At 35.2% G+C, this 21,331-nt stretch overlaps 1 pseudogene across 1 annotated transcript; it reads left to right on the top strand.

Annotated features, from left to right (window-relative positions):
* The first annotated feature begins 20,144 nt into the window (after window positions 1-20,144).
* On the top strand, window positions 20,145-20,793 carry LOC307049626 (proteasome activator complex subunit 3-like; annotated as a pseudogene). The gene has a single exon. The product of its transcript is annotated as a proteasome activator complex subunit 3-like (transcript).
* The last annotated feature ends 538 nt before the right edge of the window (window positions 20,794-21,331 follow it).

The following is a 21,331-nucleotide window of genomic DNA, read 5'->3' on the forward strand; positions in this document are numbered from 1 at the left end:
AGCACTTGGGCCTTGTTTTCAAATAGTTGCAGTTACTATGTTGATACCACTCAAAGGGAAAAAACTAGATAATTGATTCTAACTATTTACAGGCAATAATATGGCTACTGCACAATGGACAGGGAAGAGGATGTCTGGACTTAGTGGATTTTCTGGACTTCATCCAAAATTAGAAGTAAAAAGAAAACTATAACAAGCCAAAATAAGAATAACCATTAATGACACAGCCTTCTTAGGAGTGCATGTTTAGGTCTGTCTGCCAAATAAATATGTCCAGCTTAAGTGCTGCATGAGAGCAAAGCAAACATTGAGTAGGAATTGGAGAAAGGAAGTTATGACTCCTAACTTCAGCCACATAACCAGTTGCAGGCAGGAGGACTATAGTAACTATGCGTATTTTTCTTCCTTGCTTTGATATTTAACTATATGAAATATTTTCTTTTTCCATTCCCCACTATCTGGTAACAGATATAAGTTGTGTAAATAACATTAGCTCTATAATTCAGCATTTAAGTTATACTACACAAACTATTGTGACTAGGCAAAGAAAGCAAGAAGTTACCCCTTTTAGGAAGAATGTAAGCGTGTGTGTGGTTGTACAAAGAACAAATACATCACATCAGAGAGGCATGGTGCTGTTATCCTCTTCATTCAAAAGTGAACTGTGTGTCAATGGGTCGCATATATATACAGAGTTGAGATGGTATAGACTATGTTGGGTTGTCTGTCGTCAATTTATTCCCTTCTCAGGTCTCCTCTGCCTCACAGAAAATAGCACAGAGCTTAATTTTGCAAAGTTCCCTTCCACATATGGTTTCAGGCTAGAGTTTGACATTGCACAACATTCACGAGTGATTTACAAGGTGAAAGACAAAACTATTCCCCAGGGACAGTTGAATTGAAGTGGCTTCCTGGCAGGCTTTTGAGAAGACACAGCTGCCACAGACTGAGGTAGATGGTGAGAGCTTAGCAAAGATTCTTAAAAATTGCAGTAACTTTATTTTGAGCTCTTGAGAGCCACACTCTTCAGGACTTGAGGTGGAGACAGTTATTAGAAGCTTCTATGTTCATCATTCCTCAGCTATTCCCAGTTGTGTGAGCTCGTAATTCCCATATTAAACTCTTTATTTCTGGAATACATGTCCTTGCTTTCATTTTCCTAACCAAATTCTGAAAGAAACAGCAGATAATCTCATTATGTAGATGTGGAAATGTGCTAGAATCTTCTTTAGTGGGTTTTTGTATGAATTGAACTATGTGAAATTTGTCCCAGTGTTTAAGAAAATTAAGTTTATTTGAGATTACTTAAAAATATCTATGTTGGTCATTGGTCATTCACTTGGCTTAATATTGAATTCTCCTGTGATGGCACAGAATTATTGGCAAGCTGATTGCCTTTATGAGTGTTATAAAAAGCAAATTTCAAGAGAAATCCAGAAAAAAATAGGTAGTGTTTATATAATATATATGCATATATGACATGTATATTTAGTATATGAAATCCTCTCAAAGTGTAAAAATAATGACTTCTGGGAGAATGGATGCTTAAAAGCTGGAAAGCTGCTATGGTTGTTTTTAAAGTGGGTGAAATTACTGTGCCTTAAAGATCAGCGCTTCTTATTATACATATGTCCTGCCTGAAATACAGGCGGGGCCGGCAATTCTCAGGGATGCCCAACCAGTACCTCTTTCTCTTCCACCTCCTCTGCAGCTCCCACAGGTTGAAGAAGCAAAATGGGCACTTGCTCTGCAAACCTAGACTTAACTTGTTACCCCTCCTCCCATGAATGCTGGAATGTTCTGATGCTAAGTGTTTTGTTAGATTTGGGGTGAATAGTATAAAGACCTTCAAATTGTTAATATTAGCTTTGTGCTTCATCTCAATATTTACTTGAAAATCTTGCACTGAGGTGTGTCTGCTACTAGCCTAGTTATTTAGAAAGTAAGGCATTTTAAGAAATTGAATAGCAGGTTAATTTTTAAGTGGAAAAAAATAGAATCTATAGCATGGATAAACTTTTTGATTGTCTATACCATTAGAAAAAAAAATACTGGAGCAGTCTTAACTGTCATCAATAGCAATGTGGTTAAACACAATAAAGAAGACGCATGGTATAAAATCCTACTCAGAGGCCAACAATAAGGAAAGGATTCATTTGAACCAATATGACAAAAGCATAAAAAAACACTGTTAAATTGAAGTAGTTTATTATGATTCATTAAGTACAATATCATACAATTTTAATAAAATACAGCGCAATGATTTATGAATATGTATGCTTATATGTCTATGTATAGAAAAAGAATGGAAGCATACAGAGCATAACGTTAATAGTTGTATTCTCTGAAGCTATCAAATGAATCATGTATTTGGGGAGGTGTTGTTGCATTACCTGTAATGTAGATGTTTTTGAAACAGAAAATATGTATATGATATAGTTGTGCAAATAAGTTTAGTTTCTGATTAAAAGAAAGAGACAACAGCATGAAATTATGTAAATTCTTAACAATCGTCATCTCCAGCTACTGAGATTATGGATAATTTATCATTCCTCGTTGTATTCTCTGATGCTACACCCATTTCCAGGGGGAGGGGAGTTCCCACAAGTAATTTTTGACACCATCTGGGTGTCCTAAAATTTAATGCAGTTCTGGTATTATTTACCTGGAGGTAGCATCAGATCCCACAGGTTAAGAACTCAGTCCTAAAAGAATGCTCCCCACCCCCCTTCAGCCAGCCAGTTGCAAGTCCAGGTTATCACCTGTGCTTCTGACTAACTGGCTATAAATAGGGGTTTCCAAGGACCCCCACTAGAGCAGTTCACAGAACTCAGAGAAATATTCTACTTACCAGATTACTGGTGTATTATAAAAGGATATAACTCAGATACAGCCAGATGGAAGAGACACATATGTGAGACGTGTGGGAAGGAGCTCAGAGTGTCCATGCCCTCTCCCAGTGCGCCACTCTCCCTGAATCTCCACATGTTCACCCACCCAGAAGTTCTCTGAACCCTCTCCTTTGGGGATTTTATGAGGCTTCATTACATAAGCACTATTGTTTAAATCATAGGCCATAGGTGACTGAACTCAATTTCTTCTCCCTCTCCCCACTCAGTTGGTGGATTGGAGGGCTGGGGAATGAAAGTTCTAAGGCTCTAGTCACATGGTTGTCTCCTCTGGTGACTAGCCTCCATGCTTAGGTGATATAGGGGCTTTCTAAACTAAATCTCATCAACAGAAGAAAAGACACCTTCATTGCTCTCCTCACAGGAAATTCCAAGGGTTTTAGGAGCTCTGTGCCAGAAACAGGATAAAAACAAAATATATATTTCTTATTATAAATCACAGTATAACATATCCTTTTAGAGATTACCTGGAAGTTTTCTTTGGGTGGTCAGTGCATAACACATACACACACACAAACACATCTCCTATTCTTTATCATTTATATATTTACCATTCACATTTAGAGTTGAAAATATTTAATCACTAAATTTGACATGTCTGTTTACTCTTTCAGATGATTAATTTTATGTTTTCTTTGTTCAGAAAGCAAAATTTGTATCTATTTCAAGGCTTGAATAGATTGGGTACCTTTCTGATACAAACCAATGTTCTTAAAAATGTACTTTTATTTACTCTTAAATGTACTTAAGAATTCTGATTTCATCTCTGACATGTCAAGAGCTTGGAAGTGGTCATTCCAGTCAGTAACATTTTTCTTCCTTACAATAAGAAAAACCTGAACAAACTCAAAGGTAATGACTTTTATTGGACCCAAAAACCATTGAGAACATAGAGCAAACTGTCACCTTGAAATCTGGGGAGTAGGTACATCCAGGGAGTCACGGCCGAGATCAGTTTACCTGGAACAGAAGCTGCTGGAGTCATAATCTGGTAGAACACTTAAGTGATAATGACAAATTGCTGGAGGCTGAATGTGGACTGTCTTAATCTTGAGAAACTCCCAGGGGAGTGCCGTCTTAGGGGTACCTAACACATTTGTGGGTTCTCCCAGTGAAGAGGGAAAATACCCTATTGTTTCTGGCAGGAGAGTGTGGGGGAAGTAACTATTTTCCAGATATGACATATTGTCTATAAGAACCACTTTATATATAAAGATACAGGTTAAAAGCAAAGGAATACAGAAACATGAGCATGCTAACATTTTTTTTTAAGGCAATATATAGTAAAACAAAAATGTTGTTGCAGGGATAAATTAGACAAAAGTCAAACTGGACAAAATAACTACATCCCAAGATTTTCTCCAGTCAGAACTTTCTTATAAGGCCTTAATAGTTTCATTTAAATCTGCAGAGTATAAAATGATATGTTTAAATTACTATGTGATCATATCCTATATTTGCTTACTCCATAATTACTTGGCTTTAATGGACTATTAATTCCTATAAATTTTCAGAAAAGGTGATTACTTGAAGATCATAATGTAAATAAATATTCAAATTTACCAAGTCTTAAATGAATTAATGCTTTCCTATGCACTAAATATTTAAAATACATCTAAATAAACAATGTGATGATAACATAATTGTGTCATAGTATAATAATAATATGAGGTATGGCTTGTAACATAATTTATTGTACCCATGTACATGACAACCGGTAAGACATCCCAATTGTTCCTGTCTTCAGGCACCTCGGATTTTTTTTTTTTTTTTTTTTTTTTTAATTTTTGGCTGTGTTGGGTCTTCGTTTCTGTGTGTGGGCTTTCTCTAGTTGCGGCGAGCGGGGGCCACTCTTCATCGTAGTGCACGGGGCTCTCACTGTCGCGGCCTCTCTTGTTGCGGAGCACAAGCTCCAGATGCGCAGGCTCAGTAGTTGTGGCTCACGTGCCTAGTTGCTCTGCGGCATCCCAGACCAGGGCTCGAACCCGTGTCCCCTGCATTGGCAGGCAGATTCTCAACCACTGTGCCACCAGGGAAGCCCCAGCACATCGGATTTTGATTATGACCCCTAAAGTCACAAAAAAATAATTTTCTATCTCATAACATGTAATTCATTTGTAAAATGTTAATATATTCTATTGGGTTTTGCCACTGTTGCTAAGTTTATTCAAAAGAGTTATCAAATTATAATTAAATGAACAGGGATCTGCTTGGCCTGTGTAAATATTGTAATTGGTTCATACATATGTAATGCCATTAATTAATGTGCAGTACCAGGTAATTTTGAAATAAGTATTGTTGTCTCCAATGACCATCTTATACATAAAATGTTTTATCTCCCAAGAATATATTTTGAAAAGAAATCCAAAGTTTATTTGAATAGAACTTTCCTTGAAAAGTAAATACTAGGAAAATACTAGAAATTATATTTCATAATGTGGATGAAAATTGCCAACGACTTTGATGCATCACTCTTAATAGAACTGTTCTCCTTTACCACCATAGTTGATGAGGAGGTGCTGCCAGACTTTCCACTCCTTTGAAATGGCTACAACCGTACCCCACTATAAATACCCATGGGAAAAAGAAAAAGAAAAAGATATACCCACGGAATGTGGTAAGTTGTACCAACTCTCTGTTAATTACATTTCTTTACGTCAATTTAAAAAATTTCTCTTCATGAAGAGAGTTGATTGGTCTTCATTTAGAAACACATAATACACATTTTTCAACTTAGAAATAGACTACATAAAATAAGACCTCACATTAACTATAAACTTATAATTCAGATTTACCCCCTCTCCTTTTTTCATCTTGATTTTTATCCAGTTTACTGATAAAATGGTACATTATCATCATTTACCTTTTCATTTCTATATGTTCTAAAAGTTCTTTAATGAGCAAATTAACTTTCAATTTAAAAAGATTTAAGAATAGGATGTTTTATTAATTGACATCTATTGTCTGTTCTCTTGGTACAGATGTTAAGAGAGCAAAGTGACAGATAGATGCATATTTTCTTCTTTAGTGGAATCACTAAAGATTTTATCATAAAAGGTAACCCCTTCATACACTGTTAAAGCCATTTGACTTTCAGCAAGCCTGCTCATTCATGATTCTTCATCTATTTTTATCCAATATTTCAATTAGCCCAACAGAATAATAATTCAGTGATTTCAAAAATAATGAATTGTGTCCTCATTAAATTGTTTGACTAAGAGTATAAAGTGAAAAGGGGGTGAACAAATAAATATGTTAAATTCAATCATTAAATAGATGAGGTAACAGAAACTTTGGGGATTGAAGATTAATTTTCCTTTAGGATCATATCTTGGCAATTTAGAATAAGCAAATCTAACCAGGAAACTCCTGACATTAATATAGTACCTATAAATTATTCATTCATTTGCAGATTTCATTTATGTCAAATCTTGTTAGAACAGTTAATTTTACATGAAAGTTTTTCTCAGAGGAAGTTCTTAACAGCTGGACATTAGCATTTTTGAATGAGTCAGCATTTTTCATGTAACAAGATTCCTGTCTTGTTATATTTGCATAATTTAATCATCGCACAGTATAGCATAGATCTAAGAATGTCACTTTTCCTGGATTAAATATTAAAATTATGTGCATAGTAGGGTGGTCACTTATAAGAGAATAAAGAACAGGACATTAGTAAGCATATATAATCAATTTGTTTTATTAGAAAATTAACAGGACTGAAATATGGCCTTAATTAAGCCACTGGTTTGTAATAGGAAGTGAGAATTCTATCATCTAAACATACAGGTGAATAGCATATATTATTTAAAATACTTTGTTGACTATAGTGACATTTTATAGTTAGTATTGTAAATTAGTATAATAATTTACCATACAAAAGATTACTCTTCCATTAAATTTAGATCTATGTCCTCTGGTAATACAAATGTTTGTCTTAGTTCAAGAATCTTTTATATTTAGCACCTAACAAAAATCTAAAGATTTCCTTTGGTTTCTTAAAAAAAAAAAAAAAAAAAGATAATGAGGGTTAATGCTCAAGAGTTTTAGCAAATCATACTGTGAGTCTGTCTTCCACCTCTTCTTTTACTAGCTCCAAATGTTATCCTTTTCTCAAATGTGTATTTGATATTAGATGGGAATTCAGTCCTGATAAAGACAGCCTTAACTGCAAGAGGCTTCAGCCAGAGACTGGAGGCCTTTCTACTCTACACAGTTGTTTCACGGTGGGGAGAGACTGATTTCCTTTCTCCACTTGCGGGACTGAAGATACCTAGAGTGATCCATAATAAAGACCCGAGCCTTAATGTATATATAAATACATGAATAATTAAACAAACATACAAATAAATAACTGCCCTCTCACAGGGCCTTGCAGCACAATAAAGGGATATCAGATGGACAAAAACAAGCCACAAAAATCCGTAAAGTAGAGCTTACAGTACAGAAGCAGATGGTAACATGATTTCTCAGGAAAACAATTTAATGAGTAAATTGATGCTACCTTTAAGTAGTACTTAATAGTAGTAATATTTAGTACATTAAATACTGTACTACAGTTAATGATCTGAAGTAGTAGACTAGAATATCAAATGGGAGAATTTTTTGAAATAAGAAAAAAATTGAAATAGAAGGAATATATGTGAGAAAATCTTAGCAACTTATTTGGAAAATACAAGAGAACTAACATGGAAATGAAAAAGTTTAATAAATGAAAATGTAATATATGAGAAAAGGAATTTAGTTAATAGAAAAATATTATTTTCATCTGGAGAAATATTCATGTCTAAGCTTGAAAGTTTCATGGAGTTCCTGGAAAAAAAGCAATTCTAAGGTAAAAAGAAAACATCATGTTTCCAAAATTGAAATAGGTAAATAAGAAGGAAGAAGATATTAAAGTATCACCACCAGACATTCTGAAACACTTGAAGCAGAAGACATTAGAATATTATCTACACTCTATTAAGAGAAATTTGATGAGTAGAACTCAACAATCCTACACCCAACCAAGACATCTTTTCATTGTTAGTGTGCAAGACAGATATTTCTGAATATGCAAGAATTTAGAGTACGCCACAATTTTTCCAAGACAGAATGCTCATCAAACAATGACTCCAAACAAGAACAGAAAGAAATTGAAATATAAATCCATCAAAGTGAGAAAAATTTAGAAGGAGAATTGTGTTGAATTACATTGGGTTGGCCAAAAAGTTCTTTTAGGTTTTTCGGTAAGCTCTTACAGAAAAACCCGAATGAACTTTTCGGCCAACCCAAATAAAATTTTCACATTACTGGAAGAAATGTGAAGTGTTACGTCCTCCTTGAAAGCAGCCTTGTGACAGAAGAAGTGATGGAATACTATATACAACTCTACACACATGAATTTGGCAACTTAGATAAAATTAACTATTTTCTTATAAATAGGAAAATATCACAACCCATCCAATATGAAAAGATGATTTAAGTAAATTGATTTTTAAAAGGCTTACTTTTTTAGAGTGGTTTTAGGTTTACAACAAAATTGAAAGGAAGTTACAAAGATTACCCATATACCTCCTGCCCCCACACATGCATAGCCTCCTCCATTTTCAACATCACTTATCAGAGTGGTACATTTTTTAACAAGGATGAACCTACACTGACACATGATAATCACCCAAAGTCTATAGTTTACCTAACAATTGACTCTTGGTGTTGTACATTTTATAGATTTGGACAAATGAATAATAACATATACATCATTAGACTACCACAGAGAATATTTTGAATTCCCTAAAAATCAGTTGTGTTCTGCCTGTTCATCTCTCTCCCAGTACAACCCTGGCAACAACTGATCTTTTATTGTCTCCATAGTTTTGTCTTTTGATCATGTCAAAACAGTTGGAATCATACAATATATAGTCTTTTCACACTGGCGTCTATCACTTAGTAATATGCATCTAAGGTTCTACCATGTCTTTTCATGGCTTGATAGCTCATTTCTTTTTAGCACTGAAAAATATGCCATTTTCTGGACATACCATAGTTTCTCTATTCACCTACTGAAGGACACCTTGGTGTTTTCAGTTTTGGCAATTTTGAATAAGGCTGCTGTAAATATCTTTGTGCAGGTTTTTCTATGGACATATGTTTCCAGCTCCTTTGGGTAAATACCAAGAAGGGTGATTGCTGGACAGTATGGTAAAAGTATGTTTAGTTTTGTAAGAAACTGCCAAATGGTCTTCCAAAGTTGCTATGTTGTTCAGCACTCCTACCAGCAATGAATGAGTTTCTCTTGCTCCACATTCTTACCAGCATTTGGTGTTTTCAGTGCTTTGGATTTCGGCCATTCTAATACATCTGTAGTGGTATCCAATAAGTGTGTAGTGGTAGTTGGTTTAATTTTTATTTCCCTGATACATATAATGTGGAGCATCTTTGCATATGCTTATTTGCCATCTATATATCTTCTTTGGTGAGGTGTTTGTGAAGGTCTTTGGCCCATTTTTCATCTAGGCATTTGTTTTCTTATTCTTCAGTTTTAAGAGTTTTTTTTGGTATATTTTGGGTAAGAGTCCTTTATCAGATGTGTCTTTTTCAAATATTTTCTTCCAGTCTATGGCTTATCTTCTCCTTCTTTTGACATTACCTTTCACATAGCAGAAGTTTTTAATTTTGATTAAGTCTAGATTATCAATTATTTCTTTCATGGATCATACCATTGATATTGTATCTAAAAAAGCATCACCATATCCAAGGTCATATAGTTTTTCTCCTGTGCTATCTTCTAGGATTTTTATAGTTTTGCATTCTACATTTAGAGCTTTGATCCATTTTGAGTTACTTTTGAGGAAGTGTGTGTCTACATTCATTTTTTTGCATGTGGATGTCTAGTTGTTCTAGCACCATTTGTTGAAAGGACTATCTTTACTCTATTGTATTGCCTTTGATCCTTTGTCAAAGATTAGTTGACTGGTATTTATGGGGGGTATTTATGGGCTCTTTATTCTATTATACTGATCTATTTATTCTTTTGCCAATACTAAACTGTTTTGATTACTGTAGCTTTGTAGTGAGCCTAGAAATTGGGCAAAGTTGGACCTCCAGCTTTGTTCTTCTCTTTCAATATTGTATTGGCTATTCTGTGTCTTTTGTCCTGCCATATAAGCATTAGAATCAGTTTCCTGATACCCGTAGAGTAATTACTGGGATTTTGATTAGGATTGCGTATAATTTACAGAGTTGGGAAGAACTGACGTCTTAACAATATTGAGTCTTCCTATCCATGAATATAGAATATCACTATATTTATTAATTCTTTAATTTCATTCATCAAAGTTTTATAGTTTTCTTCATAAAGATTTTGTGTATATTTTGTTAGATTTATGCATAAGTATTTCTTTTTTGGGGTGCTAAGGTAAATGGTTTTGTGTTTTTAATTTCAAATAATTCCTCATTCATTTTTGGTCTATAGAAAAGCAATTGACTTTTGTATATTATTTTTTTATTCTGAAACCTTGCTTTAATCTCTTATTAGTTCCAGGATTATTTTTGTTTCTCATATTTTCTGCATGTATGATCATGTTATCTGCAACAAAAGACAGTTTTATCTCTTCCAATCTGTGTATCTTTAATTTCTTTTTCTTGTCATATAGCATTAGCTAGAATTTCAGCATGATATTGAAAAGATGAGAAGTTAGCCCGGCTGAAACCTTGAATTTGACCTTGTAAGATCCTCAGCACAGAATCCAGCTCAGTCAACTCAAACTGCTGATCAACAGAGTAAAAAATAATGAATACATAATGGAATAATAATTGGATATGGTTTTAAGTTGATTAGTTTGTGGTAATTTGTTATGCAGCAAAGAAAACTAATATACTGATAATAAATCAGCTTTTACTTACAGAAATGGCAGTTTCATATGGTTAATCATATAGATTTGCCTGTTAATCCCAATATTGAGCAAGGCAATAAAGTATTTCATGTATTATCCCAGGATATTCTTTATGAATATCCTTAATTCATTAAACTGAATTATGATGTTGCTTTTTTGACTCTTAGCTACTAATTTAAAATTATTTCCAAATGTCATGATAGACTTTTTAACAGTTTTTTAATGTCAGGTGGTTACAGTATTGCAGAATACTTTTTAATGTAGGAAAAATTCTTATAAGCAATGAGGTAAATAAAATGTCAGTAATGTTATTGCTCAGCCTACAAATTCGTCATAAGTCTTGTCTTGAAAAGTAGGATAAAACTGATCAGTTAAAACTAGGTAAAAAGGAAGAATGACTCAAGAAATTTGAAAAATGTGAAATTTTATACACTTTCTTGTTCAATTTACTTATAACCCTCTAGCAGTATAGTCACTAAAACTATCTAATGGTAAGATAAACTAAAGGGAAAGCTGAACCTGTGCCTTATGATGAAACTTGGTTTTGCCTGGTAAAAGCAAAAGGAAAACCTGCTGCACTCTGGACAGTTGGGTCCCACAGGTTCACATTTCTAGGGAATTTTTTTAAAGTAGTTCTTCAAAATGTATTCTTCATTGGTTCAGCACTGATAATAAAAATGTGTTTCTTTGATATTCTTAATATTCACTCTGATAACTGATATTTGTCAGTTTAATAACTTTCATTATCCTAGTGTTTCCATAAGTATAAACAGAATGAGTGGATACAATTGTATTGTAAAACAGGTGGTTAAAACATAGTCTTGATACAATGAAAGACTTCATATGCACAAGAACTAGCCTTTTAAGGAAAGAATTTTAAGTAATAAAAATATTATTTCCCATAGAAATTATTTGATTTGAAAATAAATAGTAAAAACTAAGGCACTTATACACACTTTATGACTTTGCCACTCTTACTTGTGAAATATGGCTGAGTTTTCAATCCCAAATGTTATTCTCTTTTGCTGAGAGGATAGATGGAGAAAACCCGTTTTAAAAGATCAGTTTTCTTTGCTTCTTCAATAGCATTTGTTGATTACATTTTCCATCAATCATTCACTGCTCTATGAAATGTTTTATTGTCCAATAAGTAAAACATCTTTGTCTCTAAAATGTAATTTCTGGAAAATGCTCTCAAGATTTGGCTTCCCCATAGCTGACAAAAACTGAGGAGATAGAACAGAAGTGTAGTCTCTTTTTCCCAAGTGGATTTCAATACAATTTATTTTAATCATCCTCTGTAGGCTTGCTCATTTATCTTGTTGATTAGTGCAGTTGACACTTCTATTCTGGAATATCTTTTATGGTTTACTATACCTTCAGGCTTCACTCCAATCTGTAGGATATCTATTTCATCAAGACAATGGATTATAAATAAAACAAATAGTGCTATATGAATTTTAAAATAGTCTCAGTCTAGTGTCAGTTCAAAGCAAAATGATTACATTCCCAAAACCATAAAATATATTTTAGAAGTTCTCAATAACTATTTGTTAAGATAGTTTTAAGCTATTTTACTGTAGACTTTTAAATAAGACCCTAGCTGCCAATATAAATGAGAGAATACAAAAAAAAAAAAAAAGAGGTAATTGATTTTTTTGCAAAGCATGGGTATATTTTCCATCCATAGGGAAAACACAGACAACTCCCAGAGATACCAATTCAGGAACAGAACCAGCAGCAGGTAGTGAGGATGTCAGCCAACAAAGCTGAAACTAAAATTGACATGTCTAAAAAACCCTAAATATCAAGTAGTAACAAAAATGATATTATACATTGCATTTTACCCTCTGAAGTAAAAATATTTTTCTGACCTGAGCAATTTGCTGACAGAGCAGAGTATGTTTGAAGGAATTTTTTTGTTGGTATATATTTTTCATTACTTTTTTGATTAAGAGTTAGCTGCACGAACAGCTACTGAATACCCAGCATCTAAAGAGGGAAGCAGGGAACAGATGTTTAATAATTTATTCTTATAATTCTCTATCATGAAAGATTTTGGTTACTCTTCTAGCATTAAAAAAAAAAAAGAAAAAAAGAAAGAAAGAATGTACCAAATGCCACTGAATGGCATTTTTAAATTGGTTAAAATGGTGAATTTTCACTCTTTAATGGTGAATATGTGTTTTGCCACAGTAAAAATAAGTTAGTTCATATACCTTTAGTGAAAACACATTTTTCCCAAGTTCAGTAAGGAAAAACTCACAAGTTATACCTATAGGTCTCTCTTAGGACTGAAATCTGCACTGTCGAAGACATTTCCACCAGTGGCCACATGTGAATATTAAGCAATTAATATGTGGCTACTGCAACTAGGCAAGTGAATTTTTAAATTTTATTTATTTGTTTATTCATTTATTGTTATTATTGTTTGTTAATTGTCTGCTCTGGTACATATCTACCCTCTTAACTATGCAACTGGAGCATGTAGTGGGTTGGTTAATGGAAAAAATCAGTTAGGGGCTTCCCTGGTGGCGCAGTGGTTGGGGGCCCGCCTGCCGATGCAGGGGACACGGGTTCGTGCCCCGGTCTGGGAGAATCCCACATGCCGCAGAGTGGCTGGGCCCGTGAGCCATGGCCCCTGAGCCTGCGCGTCCGGAGCCTGTGCTCCGCAACGGGAGAGGCCACAGCAGTGAGAGGCCCGCGTACCGCAGAAAAAAAAAAAAAAAAAAAAAAATCAGTTAAAGAAGAGAATTATAAAAAATGAAGTATACAAGCACACTTTTAATAATTTATTTAAACTTAAAAGATAAACATATACTCGTCCATTGGTTGGTTGTTGTTGGTTGTAGGAACTAGGCCTTTTCACCATAATGCACTTTCTACCACTACTAATTTTAGTTTCTTTAAAGTGAAGTGACAGGTTTTTGAACAAATCCAAGATCAGGATCTTTAGAGATTTTTATGTTTTCCTCAGTTGTTCACTGTTTTCTCATCCATACCTAATTCCACTTATAAAACTCAAGTGTTTCCAAAGCATTTGGCCTTTTTTCTCCTCTTGAACTATCAGTTAACCTAATTTTTAATGAATCACACAGCTACAAGTGAAAGTGGCATGAACATTTTGGTGACACACCTGATTCACTCTTGGCGTGCCCACAACCCAGTGAGGAGATAAATGTGAGTCCAGCCACAGCACTGAACAGGAATAGGCCAGGTCCATAGGCATCAGTACTCTTCCGAGTGCTGGCGAAGAGAAGGTTAAGTGGAGGCTGGCTAAGATAATTTCTCTGTCCTAACAAGGAATGACAGGCATTGGCATTTGGACTCCAGAAGGTAGGAGGAAAGATTTTGAAGCAGGAATGCCTGGATGAGGCACTGCCATGGCCAGTAAAAGGGTACCATGATCAGAGAGTTTGTCCCAGCAAGGAGTGTAGGGGCACAGAAAACTTCTGTTTATTAAGCACTTCTCTTGTGCCCACCCCCTTACAGGCATTATTTCATAGAATCGTCACAGTGTCCCTCATTTTCAGATGAAGTCATTGAGCATATTCCCGAAACATGTAGATCTGGAATTAGGAAACTATTCTGTAAATGTCAAAACCAGTCTGTTCAACCAGCATTGGTTGAATGTGGCTATGCTCACTAGGTGATTCTGATGCAGAAGGTTCATGAAAACACAATGTCACCTTCACAAGGAACTACCGAGATGGCCAGCCAGAAAGGGAGGAAGCACTGCTGAGTAGGGAATGGCGTGGTTTGAGAGGGATGGAGTGATTTGCTGGAGCCAGCTCATACCACCTTGCAAGAGCCAATTGTTAAATCAAATAAATTTTATGAGTTGCTTCTTAAATACAGTCATTATTTACAAAAAAATTATATAAACCTGCAATTAAATACATTATACAATGAACAAAGGCAATAAACACTCAAAAGTCATCACTTCTTAATTATGTTAATTTTTCCACATAATTATCTTCTATGTTCTTAAGGTTATTTGTGTCTATTGCATCTGTATGGGGGAGATGCTATATGCATTAGTTATCTTTACAAAACAAATTACAGTGGCAGCTCAATTATGAAACCTGTCTGATGGTTTCAGGTATAAATCGATTATTTCTTTTCATCAGTTTTTCACTAGTCAGCTTTTCCTCCCTACTAACTGCACCCCAGATTGTAGTTCTTAAGGATTTGTTGCAATTGGCTTTTCTAGTTAGAGCACTGGAATTAGTAACAGAGTATTAAAAATGCATTAAACAGGACAGTAATTTTCATTTTACCCTTTGCATATTTCCATCTTGCACAGTATGCAGGAGTTTTGTTTCATAACAGAGTTCTTACTGAGCAGATACAATAGCTACCAGGGAAGCAGGACTAAGAATTCACAGTTGAAAAGACACTGTTGTAATAATGTTTACTGAGTTTTGTTGAAATAGGGAATAATTTGTCTTAGAACATGCAACACATATTTTCCTTTGGGGGGAAGAAATTGAGGAGTGATTTTTATAGTATTTTTTTTATTAGTGTAGTTAGTAATCATTGAAATGTCTATGATTGTCAAAGTAGGCAAAGAAAAAAGTTAAATCAATTTTCTGACTCCTCTCTACATAATGAGATCAAGACTGTATTCACATTGATTTACTCTCCAGAATTAACTAAAAGCCCCAAAAAACAGGTCTCTATGTATACCTGGATCGGAAAGCCACTTTCTTTTATAAGTGCAAGATAATCTCCTCATTAAAACTTCAAAAGAACAAGTTGTAGAATTATGTCTGGTCAAGAGATGTTTTTTCTCCTTGTGCACAAAATAATTTTCCATGTACTGTCAGAGGTTCAGTGATACTACAGTAACATGGAAATGACCAGGATTATTCCAGGGCTTTTCATTTTAGTCTTTCTTAAAAGAAAAAGTCTGCCAAATGTCAAGTACTGTTTCTGCTGCTAGGATGGCTTTGTAAAATTTTACCAAAATTATTTTCTCATAAATATAAACCCTGGACACACACAAACAAAAACTACCAGAGGGATTTGGAGAACAAAACAAAGTAGACACATTTTGGACGGCAGTTGAATCTCGGGGGGAAGGTTTGGTGAATGACTAATGGTGGCTAATGACCCAAGAGAGAAAAAGTCCATCATCTTTCTGGCCTGAAAAGAGTGAGAGAAAATTTTGGGGACTCCTTGGCCCATGCAGAGTGAGAGGGGTTACTGATCAAAAACAAACAACAAACAAAAAACCTAAACTATGGTAGTCCCAAATTCTGTATATTAACTTCACCTGTCTATGGCTGACCACAAGCCAAGCATGTGCAGACAGACTCAAAGCACTGAGTCTAAAAGGATTAATGAGTTGCCCCTCCACCATCACCACCAATGTAAAATAGATTTTGCCTTGAAAACAGTTTGAATATAACCAGGTTAATGGCTTGCTTAAGTAAAAATGTGACAATCTTCACAAGAATATATCAGAATGCTGATTCTCCATGACATAATATTGACAATCTCAGTGTTACAATGTAAAATCAGTAGGCATACAAGAAAAAAAAAATGACCCATTCTGAAGGAAAAATAATATCAACAGAGGCCAATGCAAGATGACTTGATGTTGAAATGATCAGAAAGCAGATACTAAACTTATGCTTAATGAGGTAAAAAATATATATATATATATATACACAATGAAGAATGAAAAGACAAGACATTTCAGCAGAGGAATACAAAAAACAAAAGAGAACTGAATGCATTTTAGAACTGAAAATTATAATATTTAAATTTAAAAATATCTGGCTAGGAAAATGGAGATATACACGCTGAACAACCACTATGGTGACCACCACAAAATAATTGCGAAGTGACTTCTAAATTAAAAAAAAAATCTAGAAAACTCAAAACATAGAAAGAGAAGAACAAAAAAAAAAAGGGGTGGAGAATGCAGAAACCAAAAATGTCATTTCACACCATCCAACATACATTGTTACTACAGTTAACAGTATAAGAATATTATTTCCAGAATGCTTCTGCTCATAAGTGTCACTTTGTGTGCTGATTAAAATAATCATTTTTATCAGGTTTCTAATATTTTAATTTTTCAGTGTGATGTTTCAAACATAGAAAAAACAGCAGAAATAAATATTCATATATGTTACATATACCTATCAGTTCATTATTATGATTAAACACACATTATATTGCCTGTAGATGATTTTATTTCTCTTTTCGAAAAGAAACTTGCAGACATAGACTATAAGTCCACATACTATTCTTTTCCTCTTTCTCATTCCCCAGAGTTAATCAAATTCCTGAAACTGGTGAATATCATTTCCATATTTCTTACTATTCTTTTATTGTGTATGTTTACTATATAATATACACATGACATACAGAATTGCTTTGCTGTGCTTCTTGAAATGTTACAAAGAAATGGACCCAAGAAGCTATCTTATGTAGGATTTTACATATCAGTGTTGAAGAAGTGAAATTGGTCAGTATTATTCTGTCCATGTATTTCCCTTTTTGGTGTTAGTAAAATAAAACTACACTAAACATATATATATTTGGGGTTCAGGTTCTGGATAAGATGTATATACACACTACCTGTGTGTCCTAATGAATATTGAGAACCCTCATAAGCAAATAGAACAGGCAGAATAGAACAGAAGATTAGAATCCAAAATACCATCAAAGCTGCAGTGCATCTACTATTTTTTTCTCTTCTGATGTCTCATGGTTTGAAACTTAAGCACCAGAATATGCCACTGGGGCACAAACAGAGAGAGCTCAAAGAGAAAGCTTCTAGTCTGGCTCAAGGAGTGTGAAAAGGAACCCCTAACACTCAGAGAGAGTATATAATTTTATATCTTTTTTCTTTCTTCCATTTTCCTTCGCTCTAGCCCTTAAGCAATCCCATTGTGACAGCAGCAGCTGGCAGCAATAAGCGCCTGAAGGAGCCAAAATTCTAATGGAGAGGAGCCTTCTTTTTCCTTCTATGGAACTGTATTTCCAAAAGAATGGGTGGAAATCCATTTTTTAATTTGTTTGTTTGGTTGGTTTTTTTCTCTGTCCTTGTTTTGCTTGGCTCTGCATGCAGGAGCAGTTTTGGGAGTGCCCAGCAAGGCAGAGTATATAAAACACCAGATTTCTGAATAGAGTTCCAGAGACGAGCCCAAAGAAACCAGGAAGTAGAAGGGACATTGTGGAGAGGAAAGTGCTGAGGAAGGAGATACACTAAGCTATTTATGACTTTCTGGGCTCATCCTCAAACTCCACATGTGTGCATCTGATCCCATTCAGTACACCAAACACTTTGAGAATTGAACAGAGAGACCATCACCCGGGTCTGGATATTGACTGGAGCACACATGGAACAGTTCTGAATAGTGCAAAAAGGGTTGGACTCAGAATTGACTTTAAAACAGTAGCCCATGGACGGCTATCAACGTTCACCACAGGATTTAATCAAGACCCAGAGTCTCATTGTATAACATTTAATATGTCTAGGGTAAAATTCAGAAATCCTTGGAATTTGAAGAACCAGGAAAATCTCATTTCATGTGGAAAAAAAAAATCAGGACACACCCATGATGAGATTACACATATATTGGAATTATTTGACAAAGACTTGAAAGAAACTATTAATTTCACAAAGCTCCAGAAAACAATTTAAAAGATATTTGAAACCAAAAGGAAAATTTGTTTCAGCAAAGAAATGTAAGATACACGTTACTTGGGAAAAAAAAAAACACCTCACTATATACAGGGACTAATTGGCAGAATAGGGATAGCAGAGGAAATAGTCAGTGAAATTGAAGATAAAGATACATTATCCAATCTGAACAACAGAGGGGAAAAAAATTAATGACAAGAGCCTTATGTCATGTAACAAAATATTTATATTATTTGTGTCTTTGGAGTATCAGGAGAGGAGATAGAGCAAAGTGTGGAAAAAATTTTGAAAAAAATCACAAACAGAAACTTCCCAAACTTGGTGCCAAGATATAAACTTATCAATTGAAGAAGCTTAGTGAATCCCAAATAGGGTAAATACAAAGGACTCCATGACCAGACACTACTGAAAATGAAAGATAAAGAAAAAAGTCTTTAAAAAATTCTTAGAGAAAACAACAAAAAACACTGTCTATAGAGAACAATAATTTCAATGACTGCAGATATCTCACTAGATACCATGGACTCCAGAAAGTAAGGGTACCACAGTGCTAAGTGCTGAAAGAAAAAAGCTTTAAACCAAGTTTCAGTATTCAGGGCAAATATTATTTAAGGATAAAGGTAAAATAAGAGCTTTCTCAGATGAAGCAAAACTAAAATAACTCACTGCAGCAGAACTGCTCTAAAAAAATTACTTAAAGGAATTTCTTCAAAAAGAGGATGTTATGGGTTGATGTGTCCCCCCCCCTCCCAAAAAAAGGTATCTAGAAGCCCCCAGATTTCTTACAGAGAGAATCAAGTGAAAATGTGCTCATTTGGGTGGGCTGTAATCCAATGTGACTGGTGTCCTTATACAAAGAAGAATTTTGGACACAAAGACAAGGATAGAGGGAAGACAATGTGAAGACCCAGAGAGGCATGGAACAGATGTTTCCTTACAGACCTCAGAAAGAACAAACCCTACCAACAACTTGATCTTGAACATCTAGCAACTAGAACTGTGAAACAGTAAATTTCTGTTTTTGTAGGCCAACCACCAAGTTTATGGTACTTTGTTATGGCAGTCCTAGGAAACTAATACAAAGGGGGAAATGATAACAGAAATTTGGAACATCGGAAATGAAGAAAAAAAGCAATTGCTTAAAAATGTTAGGAGTGACAGGGAGTATAATAACATTCTGAAATGATGGAAAATAGAGAATTTGTTGCCAGCACACCTGCCCTAAATGAATAGCTAAAGGAAGTTCTCTAAAAGAAGGAAACTTGGAACATCAGGAAGCAAGAAAGAACATGGAAATGGCAAATATGTGGGCAAATTCAGTTTCCTTCTCAAGTTTTATATTTGATGGTTGAAGTAAAAATTGGAACAGTGATACATGTAAAGGGAGTAATTAAGATAATTATAGAGTGTGATCAGGCAGCAGGCAGCAGGAGAGCAAGTGGCAGGAAGGAACTGAGGGTGGGAATCAGCAAGCTGTGTGTGAGCCAAGTGAGGGCAGCCACCTCCAGGGAGCACTGAGATTCCTCTAGTCCCCCTGATGCTACCCACCATTCAAAGGTTGATTCTTTCAGAGAGAAGATCACAACTGAGGCAGAAGATTTGGTGGAAAACATTTTCTCAAAGAAGTTGTTAGAACTTGACAGTTTTTTGAAAGGACCAATCCTAAACATATATAACCTAACTCAGATCCACTCAGACATGAGTCTGCTGGTCCCTGACTATTCTTCTCACCAATAGCCACAATGGACTGGAAGACCCCACTTCCAAGAAGCGAAGATTGGGTGAGTGTGGAGACCTTCCAAAGAACCACAGTATTTGTGATGCCCAATGTAATGCTAAAAAGCAACCAGGAGTTAGTGGAGAGTTTTGAGACAGTGAAACCTGAGATCTGGCTGCTGATCCTGAAATGAAGCACCATAAAAATGTGGGTACAACTCCTAATTCCTATGTTAGAAGATGGGAACAACTTTGGGGTGTCCATTTAGGAGAAGACAATTGCAGAACTAAGAATGTTGAGAGCTGCATCTCATCTGGTTCAGATTTCTAGATATTATGTTACAAGAGCCAAATCGGTTTCCAAAATAGCTAAATATCCCCATGTGGAGGACTATCCTGCACCCTCACAGGTATTGATGAGAAAGAACATGATAGCTTTTAGCTCATCATATCAGAGCTAAAGAATCAATATGTCATTCTACATGACATGATCCTGAAAAATATCAAAAAGATCAAATGCAGAGACACTGTACAGAGGCGAAGGCCAGGGGACTCTGTGAGTCTGGCTCAAGACCCACATCACCTTAGTTTGTTACATGACTATGGTGATGGGGAAACTGGCTGGAAATAGTAATAACACTTCTCTGTGTTTTTAGTTAGAGTTTAGTGAAACTGTCATGTAGTTCTGTGACAGACTTACAGGCCTTTTTTACAGGCCTTCTATTTCCTTCCCTAATACCTCATAATAAAATAAAATCAATAAACCTGTCCTAATTTCTGGAGAACTCCAGGTTTGTGTGCCCAATATGTTAGTGCAAGAAACATATGCTTTCTCTCTTCCACTTTTCCTTCCTTTGGGGGAGACAAGCTAATATCTTGGGCTTCTTGTTTTCTTCCTTTTGATGGTTAGTTGGTTAGGAACTGAGGGAACTGGAAGAAAATGCTAGGCATTTTTTAGAAATTGGAGTCAAGTGGATCAGCTCCTCTCTTCCTGAGGAAAGATTAGTGTCTGTTGCCACTGTGGAACGTTGGATCCTGCCTGCCACAGTTGCCCTGATGATGACTTAGGGTTTCCCATCTACATACATTCCACTTTGAACCTGAACCTGATCATGACAAAAAAACACCTTGGACCTTCAGCCAAATCCCTAGCTCCTTCAGATGTTTTT

Source organism: Hyperoodon ampullatus (assembly GCF_949752795.1).
Source record: "Hyperoodon ampullatus genome assembly, chromosome: 3".
In the NCBI taxonomy this organism is placed as follows: Eukaryota; Metazoa; Chordata; class Mammalia; order Artiodactyla; family Ziphiidae; genus Hyperoodon; species Hyperoodon ampullatus.